Source organism: Canis lupus, chromosome 37, assembly GCF_011100685.1.
Source record: "Canis lupus familiaris isolate Mischka breed German Shepherd chromosome 37, alternate assembly UU_Cfam_GSD_1.0, whole genome shotgun sequence".
NCBI lineage: Eukaryota > Metazoa > Chordata > Mammalia > Carnivora > Canidae > Canis > Canis lupus.
Window position 1 is genome coordinate 29,758,761 of NC_049258.1, and position 14,910 is coordinate 29,773,670.

General features: G+C 46.4%; 1 long non-coding RNA gene across 1 annotated transcript; it reads right to left on the reverse strand.

The window, feature by feature from the left end:
* Positions 1 to 1,524: 1,524 nt before the first annotated feature.
* On the reverse strand, positions 1,525 to 4,133 carry LOC119867910. Its single transcript, XR_005385009.1, has 3 exons — positions 4,000 to 4,133; positions 2,531 to 2,615; positions 1,525 to 1,965 (listed from the first exon to the last, which is right to left on the reverse strand). It is a non-coding gene; the product is annotated as an uncharacterized LOC119867910 (long non-coding RNA).
* Positions 4,134 to 14,910: the final 10,777 nt, after the last annotated feature.

Genomic DNA, 14,910 nt, shown 5'->3' on the forward strand with positions numbered 1-14,910 from the left:
GGTGCTTACAGAGTTGTTGGGCAGGACCCCATTCTCCATTGAGTCACCATAAGCTTTTTGATCCAAATAACTAGATTTGAAGGTGGTATACAATAATCGTGGAGAACAAATTCACTCACAGGAGAAAAAATGAGTCATTGCTGTCTGAATTATCCCTTAGCCAGCAGAGCCTCCAAACAAGAGGCAACATTGAAAGCAAATGTGGTGCATGATACGGAGTGGTGTAGCCTCCAAGAAAAGCCATTTTCCCTGTCGGAGCTGGCAGCAGGCCCTCTCTGGCCTCCAGAAAGTCATGGCAGAGAGTCCTAGATTCTGACACAAATACCAGTTTTCTAGTTGGCTCTCTGGCGGTCATCTGTCAAAAGGCGGTGGGTCAGATGAATTCTTTATAAAAAACAAAGTAGATGAAATGAGACACACACACACACACACACACACTGAGCCACCTTGTTGTGGAGCTCTCCAATCACAGAAAAAGAAGACAGTTCATTATATTTATTCATTCATTCATTCATTCATTCATTCCTTTGTTCAACGATAATTCATTGAGTGAAATTGTGTGGAGCACTATGCCAGGTGCAAAGCAGAGCTTTTCTTCTCCTCCACACTAGTCTTTCTCAGCCATTTCATATCTGTTCACATTATTGATGGGCTTGAGACTTAAAATTAATAACTTTCCTAATTTATTCTGAGAATAATCCAGATTAATGAAAGAAGAGAGTAATGAAAGAGAAAGTTTGAAAGACAAACCTTGGATGGTTATTTGAATCTTCAGACTTCAGTTTTCTCAGCTATAAAATATGGAGATCAATTACATTTATGTAAAGTCTACTCTGTTTTATATCCATGAAGTGAAAAGAGTTTTTAAGAGATCTGATTGATCACTGTTCCAGCTTTTACTGTTTTGTGATCACTTACCCCAAAGCTTAATGACTTAAAACAACAACCACTTTATTATATCTCACAATTTTATAGAGAAGGAACTCACACAAGGCTTCCTAGAGCACATATTATCTCCATGTTGGGTTGACAGTGTCCACTCAGTTGTATTCAAGTGGCAGATGGCCTGGTCTGGAAGCACCAAGATAAAAATCCCATGGCTGGTGCCTTGGATAGGATGTAAAGGGGCACCTGCATTTAGCGGAAACAGTCATTGGAGGGCCTAAACTTTGCCTTTCCAAGATGGCAGCCTCAAGTAATTGGACTTTCCATGGTCACTCAGCACTCCCAGAGTGTTACAAGACATCCAAGGCAGATCTCATGATATGAGACTTCTCTTGAGTTAGCCTTTAAGTCTCAGAACACCACTTCCACCATATCTTATTGTTCAAACAATTTACGAAAGCCAGCCCAGATTTTAGGGGAGGGAAGAAGTAGACTCAACCTCAACCTCAATGGGCAAATTGCATGAGTCACATGAAGGAGAATCCTTGATGGCAGCCATCTTGGAGACAGGCTACCATGAGAATTTAAATGTTAGAGGGTTTGAGACCTGGCAATTAATAATGCTGAATTTCCCTATGATCTTGGATTTTTCCTTCTCTTCCTATAAACTAGTTCCTGAAGAAATTATTTTACAATGCTTTAATATTATGAGTGATTTTTAAATCTGATTTTAAAATATTGGATAAGCTTCAAGTTGACTGAAAAAGATCTAGGAAGATTAAGAGAAGTGCAGCAGACACATAAGACATCAGGTTCCGGAACTGCTGCGTGGATCGGCTCCTGGATTCCTTCCAGTTTGAAACCTCTGATAAGAGGGATTTCACTCCCATCTAGATGCCCACGACACTGTCTCTGTGCCTCTGGCGTGTTCATCAGATGCCTTAGGGTATGTGTCTTTTGTCCATCACTAAACTCCAAAGAACCTGCAGGGTTTTTTCTTCTGTTTCTTCCACAAAGCGTTAAGAGGTTTTCAAGCACTGCTTGCTAAATGAACACACTCTGGTGGGGTTTTCAGGAATGCTGGAAGTAACACAAAGAGTAGGGTGATACCAACTTCTGGTATTAGAAGGAGGCAATTCCATTATCTCTAACAGCTATGTTCAGCAGCTCATCGATGCTTTCTAATGGGCAATAAAAGTGAAAACATCCACTGGGGGTTTGGTTTCTGGCCTGTGTCTCAGCAAATTAAATAACTCACACTTCGTGGCAGGAGACAGAAAGGGTTTGTGTTGTTAGTTTTCACAAGGAACAGACCTTGATCTCTTTGTCTGCACACAAACCATTCTGGCCCCAGGTATGGCTTTCCAAGACACTGTTGGCACGGTATAGGAATTCTGCACAACACAGATAGGGGAGGGTGGCTGGTGGCCAAGGAAGATTAATGATTACCCTGATGACAAGTGTAATTAGTGTGAAAATGGACGAACACTGGGGAAAAAAACAGAGGTTTCCTTATTTATACTCCCACTGGAGAATCAATTTCAAGATCATAAATAAGTAAGATGTGAATTGCACACCCACAAAAGATAAGGGCTGCTTGTTTTTCCATAAAATGTGGATGCCACTTAAGCAAGAGCCTACTTACATTATGTCTTCCAATTCCAACTATAATCTTTCATTCCTTTTCCATTTTAAGGGAAGTATTTCAAGATAATGGCTTCAGAATTCTCCTACAAGGAACCACAAAATATTCTTATGACTATATAATAACTACACCATGTATGTATATAACCATATAATAACCAAAGCTCCTGTTTTTCGTTTCTCACTTTTACCCCCTCAGTTGAAATCTTGGCTCAGTCTCTCATTTGCTATGTGTTCCTAGGCAAGTTACTTAATGTCTCTGCTCCTTAATTTTCTCAGTGTTAAATGCAGTTAATAATCATACACAGCTATACAGTAGTCTTACTGTATTAAGATTAAATAAGCTACCATAAAACAATGCCTGGCACATAGTGGGTGCCCAATATGTATATCTGGGCATTTCGCCCTCATTTCTCTTTGGATCCTCAAAACAAGCTAACAAGCATTAGGGAAAGATTGAGATTTAGAGGCTCACATTCTGAAGTCAGACTAGGTAGGACTTTCCTCTTACTAGCTGCACGATCTTAGCAAGTTACTAAAAGCCATCTGGGCCTTGGTTTCCTTATCTACAAAACAAAGATGGTGGCAATGTCTATTTTATCAGTTACATTCGATGCTACATAAGACACTTAGGGGAAGGCTTGCCATGTAGCAGGTGCCACTGTTATATTTGCCGTTGTCAAATGGCAATAAATTGTGTTGGGCTCACATAAAAGTCCACTGACTGCAGTGTACATGGTGATGTATACCAGGCCCTCATTCAAGGCCGATTTCACAGATCGAATAGGGCCCCATGCCCAGAAGTTCCCCACACTTGGTTTAATTCTCTCCTGTCTCCATCTCAAAATTCTTAATAAGTTTTCACACAAGGAGTCCCACATTTTAATTTTGCACGGAGTCCTGCAAATTATGTAGCTGGTCCTCCCCCACATTTTGGAATTAATTCAAGAGTCCAGCCACCCAAGAGGCCACTATCATGCCAACTCATATAGGTAGTTGGCATTGACTTTGGGACATGCTTAATGTCTGAGCTTCTGTAACAAAATTATAAGCATATTTCTATATATTGAGCTTTGTCCCCATGGTCAGCGTAATGGAGCAGGGGTTCAGCTGTGTTTTATTCCAGTCTCATGCTTCTTCTCAGACCCACAGGTATAACATGGAAATGAAATGTTCACAAGGTTATGGGAAATCTACACTTCTCACACTGTGCTAAAGAGGTAAAATGTTTCAGACACACACTCACTATTATGTAGGACTATTACATACAAGCCATTGCGTTAATTTAAAAAATGCATTAAAGTATTCCTGAATGTATAATAGCTCCTCATCATTACATAGTTCCTCAATGAATGACTATTAAATGTACTCAAGTGTTATTAGGCAGGAAATTGAGAATTTTTTATGGTCATAGAGGCCTGCATACTTGAAACAATCGGGAAACTCTATATTGGGCTGTCAGTTCCTGACCTGCCAGGTCCATTTCAACTCCCATTTGAGCCTTTTGGTTCTTTGTTCAGAACCGTGCGCATAGCAATTGCACAGTACACGTGTGTCCTGTGAACGGTACGTGTCTGCCAGCTTGATCAGACGTCTGTTTTAAGGTCCTGAACACGGAAAATGCATTCTGTAACCAGAAATGAAAAAGGACAGTGAATTCAGAGGAGATACTGGGAAATGTGACAGATTAAGAAGGGGACACTACAGAATGTTTCCGTTCCTGGAAACATAAGAAATGATGCATCGAGGTGACGCAAAGGCACAGCTGGAGCCCAGCTCCCCCAGAATGGCGGTCAGTCTGACATGGACGCAGATAGACACCAAGTCCAGGGCTCCGGGATGGCACACGTCGCTCTAGAGTTATATTCCTGTCACTCCCCTGCCCAGAATGTTCCAGTGACTTCCCTGCCTACAAAGTCCTACATAATCTGGCTCCCAATCCGCCTCCAGCCTGCTCCCCACCTTGCTCTGTTCCATTCACATTGTTTTCCAAGCTGCTCCTGGTACATGCCTTACACATCCTTTCCTAGTTGATGTTCCCTTTAATTGGAGCACCTTTCTACCATTTTCTTCATTCCTTGCTTTATTCAGATCTTTGCTCAAAGGTAGTATCCTCTGAGCTAACTCTCCCAGATGCCGTAGGTGAGATATATAGCATTCCGGTCATTCTCAAGCCCTTTATCTTGCTTTATCTTTTTAAAACATCACCTGCATTACCCTTTGTATTTCTGTGGTGTCAGTTGTTATTTCTCCTCTTTCATTTCTGCATTATGTATGTATTTGTCCAACTGCCTATTGGTTTCTTTCCACCCTCCACTAGAATGTAAATGCCATGATAGAACAGACACGTTTTCCTGTTCTGTTCACTACACTTCATCGATCTTAAAGTATTGCCTGGAAGATTCAATGCTCACTCCATATTAGTTGAATGAATAAGTGAATGGGTGAATAAATGATTTAAAAATCCTCTGCAGGGGCACCGGGGTGGCTCAGTTGGTTAAGTGTCTGCCTTCAGTTCAGGTCATGATCCTAGGGTCCTGGGATAGAGCATGCATTGGGCTCCCCGCTCAGCGGCGAGCCTGCTTCTCCCTCTGACTCTGCCCTTTCCCCCTGCTCATGATTTCTCTTGCTATCTCTCCCTCTGCTCTCAAATAAATAAACAAAATCCTTAAAAGAATACCCTCTGCACACCAAGGAAACAGTAATTAGAAGAGGTGCAATGCATGGCCTACAAGTTCTGCCTTGGGAGAAAGTCTGAGGAGGGGCTGGGGTGTTGACAAACAAGGAGATGACAAGAGGCTGAAGTTGGCTTTGAAGTTGTCAAGATTGCCTTGAGCCTGCAAGCATCTCAATATCTAGGTATCTAGAATACCACAAGCCCGCATTTCTTCTCCCTCTTTGGTCGTAGGTAGTGTCACTAAACTGGGACTTTTGGCAAACCCACAGTGACTCCCCTGCTCTCTATGATGCTCATTGCTGTAGGGAAGTAGATCCTGGGTTTCTGCGGGCTTGTTCTCCTGTAGAGTGCCTTTGTGATTTGGTCTGGGTTACTAGAAACTGAAGCAACTTGATCCCATGGGTGCTCTGTCTTCCATGCTGTTACCAAGGAGAGTTGATTCCACTTGAGAAAGTTAGGATAGGTAGGAAGAGGAAGGAGAATAGACCAACTGAAGAAAAAGACTCACTCCCCAAGAAAATATGACCCTAACCAAATCCATAGAGTTCTAAGTATTTGTGATAGACGTAATTGTTCCAAGCTCTTCACTCCCTCCCAGTAACAAATTACATATGCACAGTCTTTGCCATGTGATTTTACAGTGTCTCTGTGTTGGGATGATAGAGTGGAAAGGGAGGAAGAGAGGAAGCAGAAAAAAGATGAATACTAAAATCCCCTTTTACCTTCAGTTTAGACATAAATAATATTTATAAACTATCACCTGATATGTTAATTTTTTTCATTTTGCTGAGTCTTCTAGACACTCACAGTGCAGCACTAACATTTATCAATAAGTGGATATAAGTGTGTGGTTTTTCCAGAGTGTCTCTCAACAGAACAACTATATTTCAGTTCATCTCCCAAATGTGAGGAATGTGTCAATCCAGATACTTGTAAATTCATGACCTACTACCCCTCCAGAACAAAGAAAACAAAAGAATGGCAGAAACATCCACCAAGAGAGCACATTTGGTGTGAAGTTTGCCATCCTGGCCCCGTTTAGTCACACTAATGGTGGGCACTATATTTGTCTCTGCAAGATTCCTGAAGCTGTACTGGCAAAGACTCAGCAAACAGAAGGTAACAGAGCATAGGCTAAATCAACAATTTATCTGAGGCCAGATACCAAGAAATAAAGTGAGATTCATTATGTAAGCCAGCTACAGGTGTATTAGTTCCATTTCACAGACTCCCAACAGGTTCTCATTTATTTCTACATTTAGTGGCACCAGCAACCTTAATATAAGAAACACAGCAGTCTTTTTTTTTTTTTTAACAGTACTTGGGAAAGAAAATTCTCAAGAGGAACTCTTCAAAGGATTTTTCAGATCAGTTTGTCTCCTAGGGAAGTTTTACATTTGAAGTAATACAATCTGTTCTCAAAATAGAGTGAAAAGTCTCCATGTCTGGTCATTGAGGCCAATCCCTTGATTTGTTATAGTCAGGCTTCCCTCATTAGCCAAAGTCCCTGGACTCTGCCATCCCCCATAGCAGCCCTACACAATGCCCACAACTTTTCACCCAACACCTTTCACCCTTCTAAACTATTGTCCCTCAATCTTTTGAGGGTTGGATTGTTCTAGACTTTCTAGAACTTCTACCGCAACATAGAGACCACCAACCCAGGGACCTCAGCACTTTCTTGTATTTTATCTTCTATTCTTAGTGTCTGTGTCCTGATCCATTATTATAATTACTACCTTCCAAACGCTCTTACGTTCCATGCCTCTCTCTCTGATGCACCCTCTGAGGGAAACTCTGAACAACCGGGTTTTACCTAGTTACTAGCTTTTTCTACACTGCTGACTGAATGGGTGAGTAGATCAACTTCGCTGAACACTAAACACTGTCCACCATTTCTACTTTTTCTGCTTTCTAAGGTAATTCCAACTCCTCCCATCTCTCTCCAAATCACCTCTCTGCCCCCTTCAAACTCCAGTGATGACTTTGCTTCTTTGCTCATTCAGACAATAGAAACTCCTGGCTGGAAACTCTCATCTTCCCATCATACATCTGCAAACCTACCTCCAGGCATGCTCATCTTCCATTTCTTCTCTCTTAGCATCGAGGAAATTCACTCTCACAACTGCTTTCTACAATGTCTCAAGGACTCTGCTCTTTTGGTCTATCCATCTTTGGTCTTATAAATGAGTATTTATCTCTCTGCAAAATTATTCTCAGCATCCTGTGAACATGCCCTAATATCTTCCATCTTAGAAGAAAAGAAGCTTATAGCCACATCTTCCTTGTGCTACCACCCCCTCTCTCTCTTTGCTTTCCCAGCTCAGCCTCTTGAAGCCTCTGTCTGTACCTTGTTTCTATCTTTTCATCTCCCATTCACTCCTCCACCACTGCAACTCTTACCAAACACTGCATCTCCCTGGTAACTCCTCTGTTGTGGTTATCTAAGATTGCATAACCAAGCACCCCATGCAGAGGCTGAAAACCATAACAGCTCACTAATCTAATAAGGTCTTTGGGTAGACTCAGAGGGGATAGTTGTCTCTGCTCCCCTCTAGGTCAGCTGGGTGGCTTGAAGCTGGAAACTAGAATCATCTGGAGGCTCACTGATTCACAGGTCTGGTGGTAGGTGCTGGGAAGATGGGACATTCTCAAAACATTGTGGCTTCCAAGGGCAAGCATCAAGAGAGAAAGAGAAAGAAAGAGGCTGAGACAGATGCAGGCTAAAGCATTTTATGACTGAGCTTTGGAAGATTGTACATGAAGGCTCTATCTTGGGATTTCTCTCCCACATTAGGCTCCCTTACAGGATAAATCTGTCCATTAATAGAGCTAAAATGTTATATTGATGCTGATGGCTCCGAGACTTATTCCAGTTCCAAAGCATTTTCTAAAGCTTTGACATTTCCACAAAGGTGTCTGATAAGCTTTTCAAATTTAGCAAGTTCAAAAACATGACTTTTGATTTCCCCCATCTTCCTCTAGCCTTCCCCATTTTAGTCAATAATTTCATCAAGCTAAAATCCTAAGTATCATCCTTATATTTTCCATCTTCCTCAGTTCACCTCCCTCAATCCTTTAGCAAGTCCTGTTGGTTCCACCTGCAAGTTACACTTCAAGTTCATCTACTTCTCATCTGTTCATTCACTTTAATCCAAAACTCTAACATCATTTCCCTGAGCCAGGGTGTAGCCACCTAAGTTGTAGACAGCAACAGGAACTATGACTTCTGCGGACATTTGACTGTTTCATACCATTTAACCACTATCCCTGCAAATGTCACCTAAGAAAACTCATGGGACTATGTTGAGGTGAAGCTGCTGGCCGTGTAGGCCCACTGGCTGCTTCTATCTCGCAATGACTCTCTGATGACAGGTGCCCAAAGAAATGGCTCCCTATTACATTTGTCTCAAAGGAATTGTATTGTACTATCAGTAAAGCACATTAACCTTGTCTAGAAAAATGTGATGGGATGGAAGCTGCTTTTTCTCTGTTGAGCTAACAACTGTCTTCAAGATGCTCAGGTCTTCTTAATGAGGTATTAAGAAGATGTGATTTAATAATTTACTAAAAATGTATGTTGAATGTCTATCCTGTGCCAGGCTTTGTTCTAGTTGCTGAGGAAACAGGTAAATAAAATGGAGCTTCTGATGAAGAAAGTTGAACAAGAGAAAGCAAACATAAAATACATCAGGAGATGATACAAGCTGTGGAGGGGGAGGAAGCAGGGTGAGGAATGTGGAAAGGATGGGCAAGTCGCGGGGCCCCTGTGCTGTTTTCTACCTGCTGGCCAAGGAAGGCATCCCTTTGAGCCAATGTTTGAGCAGAGAACTGAAGGATGGAGAGGAGCAGCCACGTCGGTATCTGAGTAAAAGTGTTCTTGGCAAAGGGAATAGCAAAGTTCAAGGGCTTTGGAGCTTTTGTGTGTTTGGCACATTCAAGGATCTGAAAGGAGGCCAGTATAGGGAGGGGGTAGGAGATGAGGCTGGAGAGGTAGCTAGAGCATGTCATCGACGGCTTATCAGGCAGCTCGTGTGATAAGGCTGTGAGAATTTGGATGGAAAGGACAGTCTCGGGAGAAGTCTATGCCAGAAGTAGAGAGGGCGTGTTATCAGAAACACAGAAAGCTCTGGGAGAGTGAGTGTGTGATGTGGTTTCCCTGAAAAAAAAAAAAAAAAAAAAAAACCCAACATCTATTCAGTATATGCAAAGCACCTCGCACAGTGCCTGCACATAGCAGGTCCCCAATAAATGCACGTTGTCACCACTTCTATCAGATTTGACGTTAATCAAAAAGGTTCAAGTCCTAAGTCTAGCACTTCCTGGGTTGTCTGTGTGGCACTTGAACAATCACCTAACCTCTCTGGGCCTCCCTTATGCTGTGTTCTTGTGCTGATGAATGGATTGATTGAGGAGATGCAGGAGAAATGCTTAGCAGAATGCTTATCGCATATTAAGGGCTTAATAAATGTTGCTTATTATCCTCACAAGGGAATTCCTAAGGCCCTGCATTTCTTGTAACAGCCCGTGAGAGATGCAGTTACTTTTACGTGGTGCATGTCTCTAGCCTCTCTTCCCAGCGGCTGTCCAGGCTCTGCTCCCCCGACCCCCACTGGTCTTCAGCCCGTTTCCCTGCCTCATTCACCCTCCATCACAGTGACCCTGTGACCTGCTCCATGTTTACTTTATCACCGTCTTTCTCCCCCAGCTGAAACGTAAGCTCCATGAGGGCAGGGGTTTTTTGCTTTAGTTCCTTGATGTCTCTCTATTCCCGAGAACAGCGCCGGGCCCACCGTGAAGTCACAGTTAGCATCCGTTCATTAAAGGAATGAAAAGGCAATTTCCGGGGCGCGCCTCAGCGGTCGGCAAGAATGGGCACGGCCCCAAGGGGCCCGCCTGCCTTGGGACCTAGAGCCCCGGCCCGGGACAGGAGCGGCCCTGCCTTCCCAGCATGAGCCTTCGGAGCGCCCACCTGCGTCCCAAGGCCGCCCCTTCGCGCCCCAGGCCTAGGCCGCTGACCTCCAGGCCGCGAGCGCAGGCCGGCCTCGCCCCCGGGACCGCGCCCCCCGGACCTCGCCCCCCGCGCCCCCCGGACCTCGCCCCCCGGGACCTCGCCATGACCCCCCCGGACCTCGCCCCCCGGGACCTCGCCATGACCCCCCCGGACCTTGCCTCCCGGGACCCCGCCACCCCCCTGGACCTCGCCCCTCGGGACCTCGCCCCCTGGGACCCCGCCACCCCCCCGGACCTCGCCCCCCGGGACCTCGCCCCCTGGGACCCCGCCACCCCCCCGGACCTCGCCCCCCGGGACCTCGCCCCCTGGGACCCCGCCACCCCCCCGGACCTCGCCCCCCGGGACCTCGCCATGACCCCCCCGGACCTTGCCTCCCGGGACCCCGCCACCCCCCTGGACCTCGCCCCTCGGGACCTCGCCCCCCGGGACCTCGGCCCCCGGGACCTCGCCATGACCCCCCCGGACCTCGCCCCCCGGGACCTCGCTACCCCCCCGGACCTCGACCCCCGGGACCTCGCCCCCCGGGACCCCGCACCCCCCCGGACCTCGCCCCCCGGGACCTCGCCCCCCGGGACCTCGCCCCCCGGGACCCCGCACCCCCCCGGACCTCGCCCCCCCCCCCCCCGGACCTCGCCCCCCGGACCGCGGCCAGGGACAGCAGGTCGCGGATCAGGAGCCGCCCAGGGGCCTTGCCTGGGCTGCCGCGCTTCTCGCCTGTTCCGACCCGTGACCTCTCCGAAGGGCCCTTGCAGACACTTCACCGCCTGAAATTAGAGCGATTGTGTGCTTTAGGCCGCCTGCAGCCCCGTCTTATCCAGGGGGGTCGGGGGGGTGGAAGACAGGACCCGGGAGGCCCTCGGGCCACAGTGGGTTTCCTCGGGGTGAGCCCCGGAGCCCCTGGCGGACAGGGAGGCCTTCTGCCCAGCAGCCCGGCCCTTCCCGGGAAAGCGTGTCCTGCTTGGATTTGCCCTGCGCTGCAGGTGTGACTTAGAGCCCCACGGGCCCCCCGCGGCGAGGACCTCACGCGGCGCAGCTGAGCAGGGAGCGCGAGCGTCTCTACCACCTGTCGCGGCAAAGACTCTCCCGGGATGGAGATGGCGGGGCTTGGGGTTATCCTGGTTTAAGGGAGCTACGCAGCGCGCCCAGCTGCTCGGCTCTGTTTCCTCTCTCTCAGGCTTAAAAGTCGACCATCGAGAGTCAAATACGAAGTCGTCACTGCTCACAAAACGTCGCCGTGAAAGAAATCTTACCCTTTAATTCCCCCCGAAATTAAAAGAATGACCTCATTTCCACTCGCACCTCGCAGGGGATGAGAACCCCGCGGGGCAGAACGCGCGGCTTCACCGGGTGGGATCAGTTGTGCCAGGGGCCGCCCCAGGAGAGCTGTGTCGGGGGACTCACGCTGGCAGGTGTTGGAGAGCACCAGAAGGTTCTGCTCCCTTCCTCCAGGCAGGCAGGGGCTTGGGGGATGAGATCAGCTTTCTGAATAGGGATCTAATTTAAATAATGGCGGGTTTAAATAATGGTGAATTCATTAGCCCCTCTGGGGTGAGGCTTGCATTTATAAGAAGGCTGGGGGTGGGGAGGGGGTGCTAGGGGTCCTTTCCACTGAAAGAGATGTCACTCATCCTGGGCTAGGCCATGTGGGCATCCCTCCGGATGAGGAAGGAGTGGGACTTGCTGGGCTCTCTCACTGGCTCAGGGAAAGAGGTCATGGGATGGGGTACCGGCCTTGGTCATCCAGGGGCATGGGAGCCCTACCTTGGGGGCAGTGAACGGGTGTGTCCACGTTAACAAGTTATGTCCCTAAAACACTACAGCGCTGGCCCGGCCTGGGCTGGTGGGAAGCCAGCACGAAGCAGCCCAGCGATGGGGGGGAGATGGGGTCGGCGAGGGGACCCCCGAGTGTCAGAGAGGACCGGAGACAGGAGAGAACATCCTGGAGCTACTGCCACCTCCGGGGGTGTTTCCTTCTTGGTTCAGCACAGTGTTCGGGATAAATAGCTCCTGTAGGGGTTGGCCGGCAGGACATAATAAAAGGATTCAATTAGCCATGAAGTCGCGGGCACGCGCGCGCGCGCGTGTGTGTGTGTGTGTGTGTGTGTGTGATAGAGAGAAGGTGACCAAGACACAGCCGTGGGGCAGCTGAGATCTCCTGGCTTTCCTGTGGGGCAGCTGAGATCTCCTGGCTTTCCTGACACCAGGAAGGTGCGATCACCTGCGGAGCACCCCAGACGCTGATGAGGCTCCTGCGGGGGTGCAGTGGGCCTGCAGCTGCCCTAGTTCTCGGAGCAGATGCCGCCCCCAAGCTGAGGCCGAGGTTAGTACCCTGCAGCTGATACTGGATCTTTTATGTTCTAAATTAAATTCAGAGCAATTCAGCCCATGCCACAAGCACTATTATGTGGGCTTCCTTGCACTAAATCTGTGTTTATGGGAACATAAAATACATGTTGTTCCTGTCGTCAGATTTTATTATCGACGATGATTTCTAATACGTGCCCATCAGCCACCCTTTTAATCACTGTCAATCTTTCTTTCCTAGTGCAGTCAGATTTAAAACAGCGATGATGGTTTTAAAATAAGGCCCTTCCTCTGCTCAACTGTATTTAGGGCTAATTAAGAGTAAATAACTATTCCCAGCAAGGAAGGCAGAAGCCAAGCAAATCTTTGACAAATGCAGCCTCCCCTTAGAGAAACATATTCTTGTCGGCTGCCAGTAAGTATTTCCATTACAACCATAAGAAAGTCCATTCCTCCCTGCCCACCCCCCAGCGCCTACACCACCCACCCCCACCGCATTGAGAACTTTGAGCTGCTCTGATATAAGATGAGAAAAATAAATACCAGTCACGGCCAGGAAGGAAAACACAAGAAACATTTAATTAAGAAAAAACTATATAATTCCCTGTTTCTTTCAGCGGATCTCCAGCTCCATTTGGTTGCTGTCTTCAGCTGTGTGAAGCAAATGAATGCAATCACTGGCTCAGCTCCCACTCGGGCCTGACATTTCCCCTAAATCCTCCACCCCCCACTCCCACACCCTCTGTGATGCAACACAATTCATTCACTATAATTTGAAGGTTACAGTCAAATTGCTCCAAGACAAGAATGCGGACTGGATCGGGTCATACTTCCTGCCTTATGAAGGCTCATCTTGGTTTCACATCCAAAGGCCCTCCTGCAGCGTGTTGCCTCAAGGACTTCTCTCTTCCATGTTGCTTTGACTGGGCCTTTTAATCTCCCCTTTCATTTAAAGATGAGAGTTACTATCCCTTGGCAGATTGTAGAGTTTAATATTTCTTATATTTTCACTTCCCACTAGAACCTGACAGTTGTTTTTGCGAGTGTCTTCGAACTGGAGAAAGTTAAAATGAAATGTCTTCCCCACCCAGGGAAGGAGAAAGAAGTGCACTGAAAGGTCCATAAGCAGGGCTGGGTGTGCAAAGCAGACTTTGAGCTATTCATACGGAAATACAAGAAATGGATTTTTTATATTTATCCCAGTCTATTACAAAATGTAGAATTGAAACAAGTTATCATAATGAAGAAACAAAGATATAGTTTTTTTAATATAAACACACTTAAATAAGAAACTCTTATATGCAAAGGTCAGTTGAATATTGGCAACGTCAGTCCTTCTTACTAATTTTCCCTAGCTACTGTTTCTGAACTCCAGTTTTTGTGAATTCTCCAAAGTCCTCAAAATTATTTTTATTTTATTTTATTTAATCCACTTAAGCATTGTAAGCAGACCCCAGCTTACTGATTGCTAGTGCACACCAAAGTACTAAGTTTTGCTCAGTATTGACCATAACAACTGAGTTCATTTATTTCTATTCCCCATAAGTACTTGTTGAGCACCTATGATATGTCAGTATAGTTCTAGGGGTTGAGGGGCTCCTTGTATTCTGTAAAAAAGATGAACACATCCCCTGGGTCTGCAGGAATTACATTCTAATAAGCTAGATATTAAAAAAACAAATGAATACATCGTATTTCAGGAGTGATAGGTGTTGTGACTAAGGGGATGGAAGTTATCGGATGGCGCCAGTTATTTTGGAGCGAGCCATCAGGGAAGGCCTCTCTGAGGAGGTGCTTCTTAAATAGACTATAATGTGCAAGATGGAGGGTTAGGAGGAGGTTGGAAGGCTGAGCAGAGACTGGCCTCGGAGGCCGTGGCAAGGGCTTAGAATTCTAGTTTGGGGTGGACTGGAAGCGTTAGCTCAAAGAAGTAGTATGAGCTGGTTTATATTTTACAAAGGTCTCTCTGGCTAAATGGAGAATTGGCTTTTGGATAAAGTTGCCAGATGAAACACAGGATGCCCAGTTAACTTTTTTTTTTTTTTTTTTAAGTAAGCTCCAGCTGAACATGGGGCTCAAACTCACAACCTCGAGATCAAGAATCACATTTCTAATGACTGAACCATCCAGGCACCCCATGCTCAGTTAAATTTAAATCTCAGATAAACAACAAAAAAATTTGGTATAAATATGTCTCAAATACTGCATGGGGCATACTTATACTGAAACGATTAGTAGGAGACCAGAATCCATGACATAAAATGCTGTCACTAATCTTTCTGAGAGTATTTCTCACCTAGGTCATTTTTTTTCCTTGTCTCTTTGTCTTCCACCTTCCAAGGAAACTCCTCAGACCTGTCGCTCCTGGGTTTCTAGCCTGGCTCAG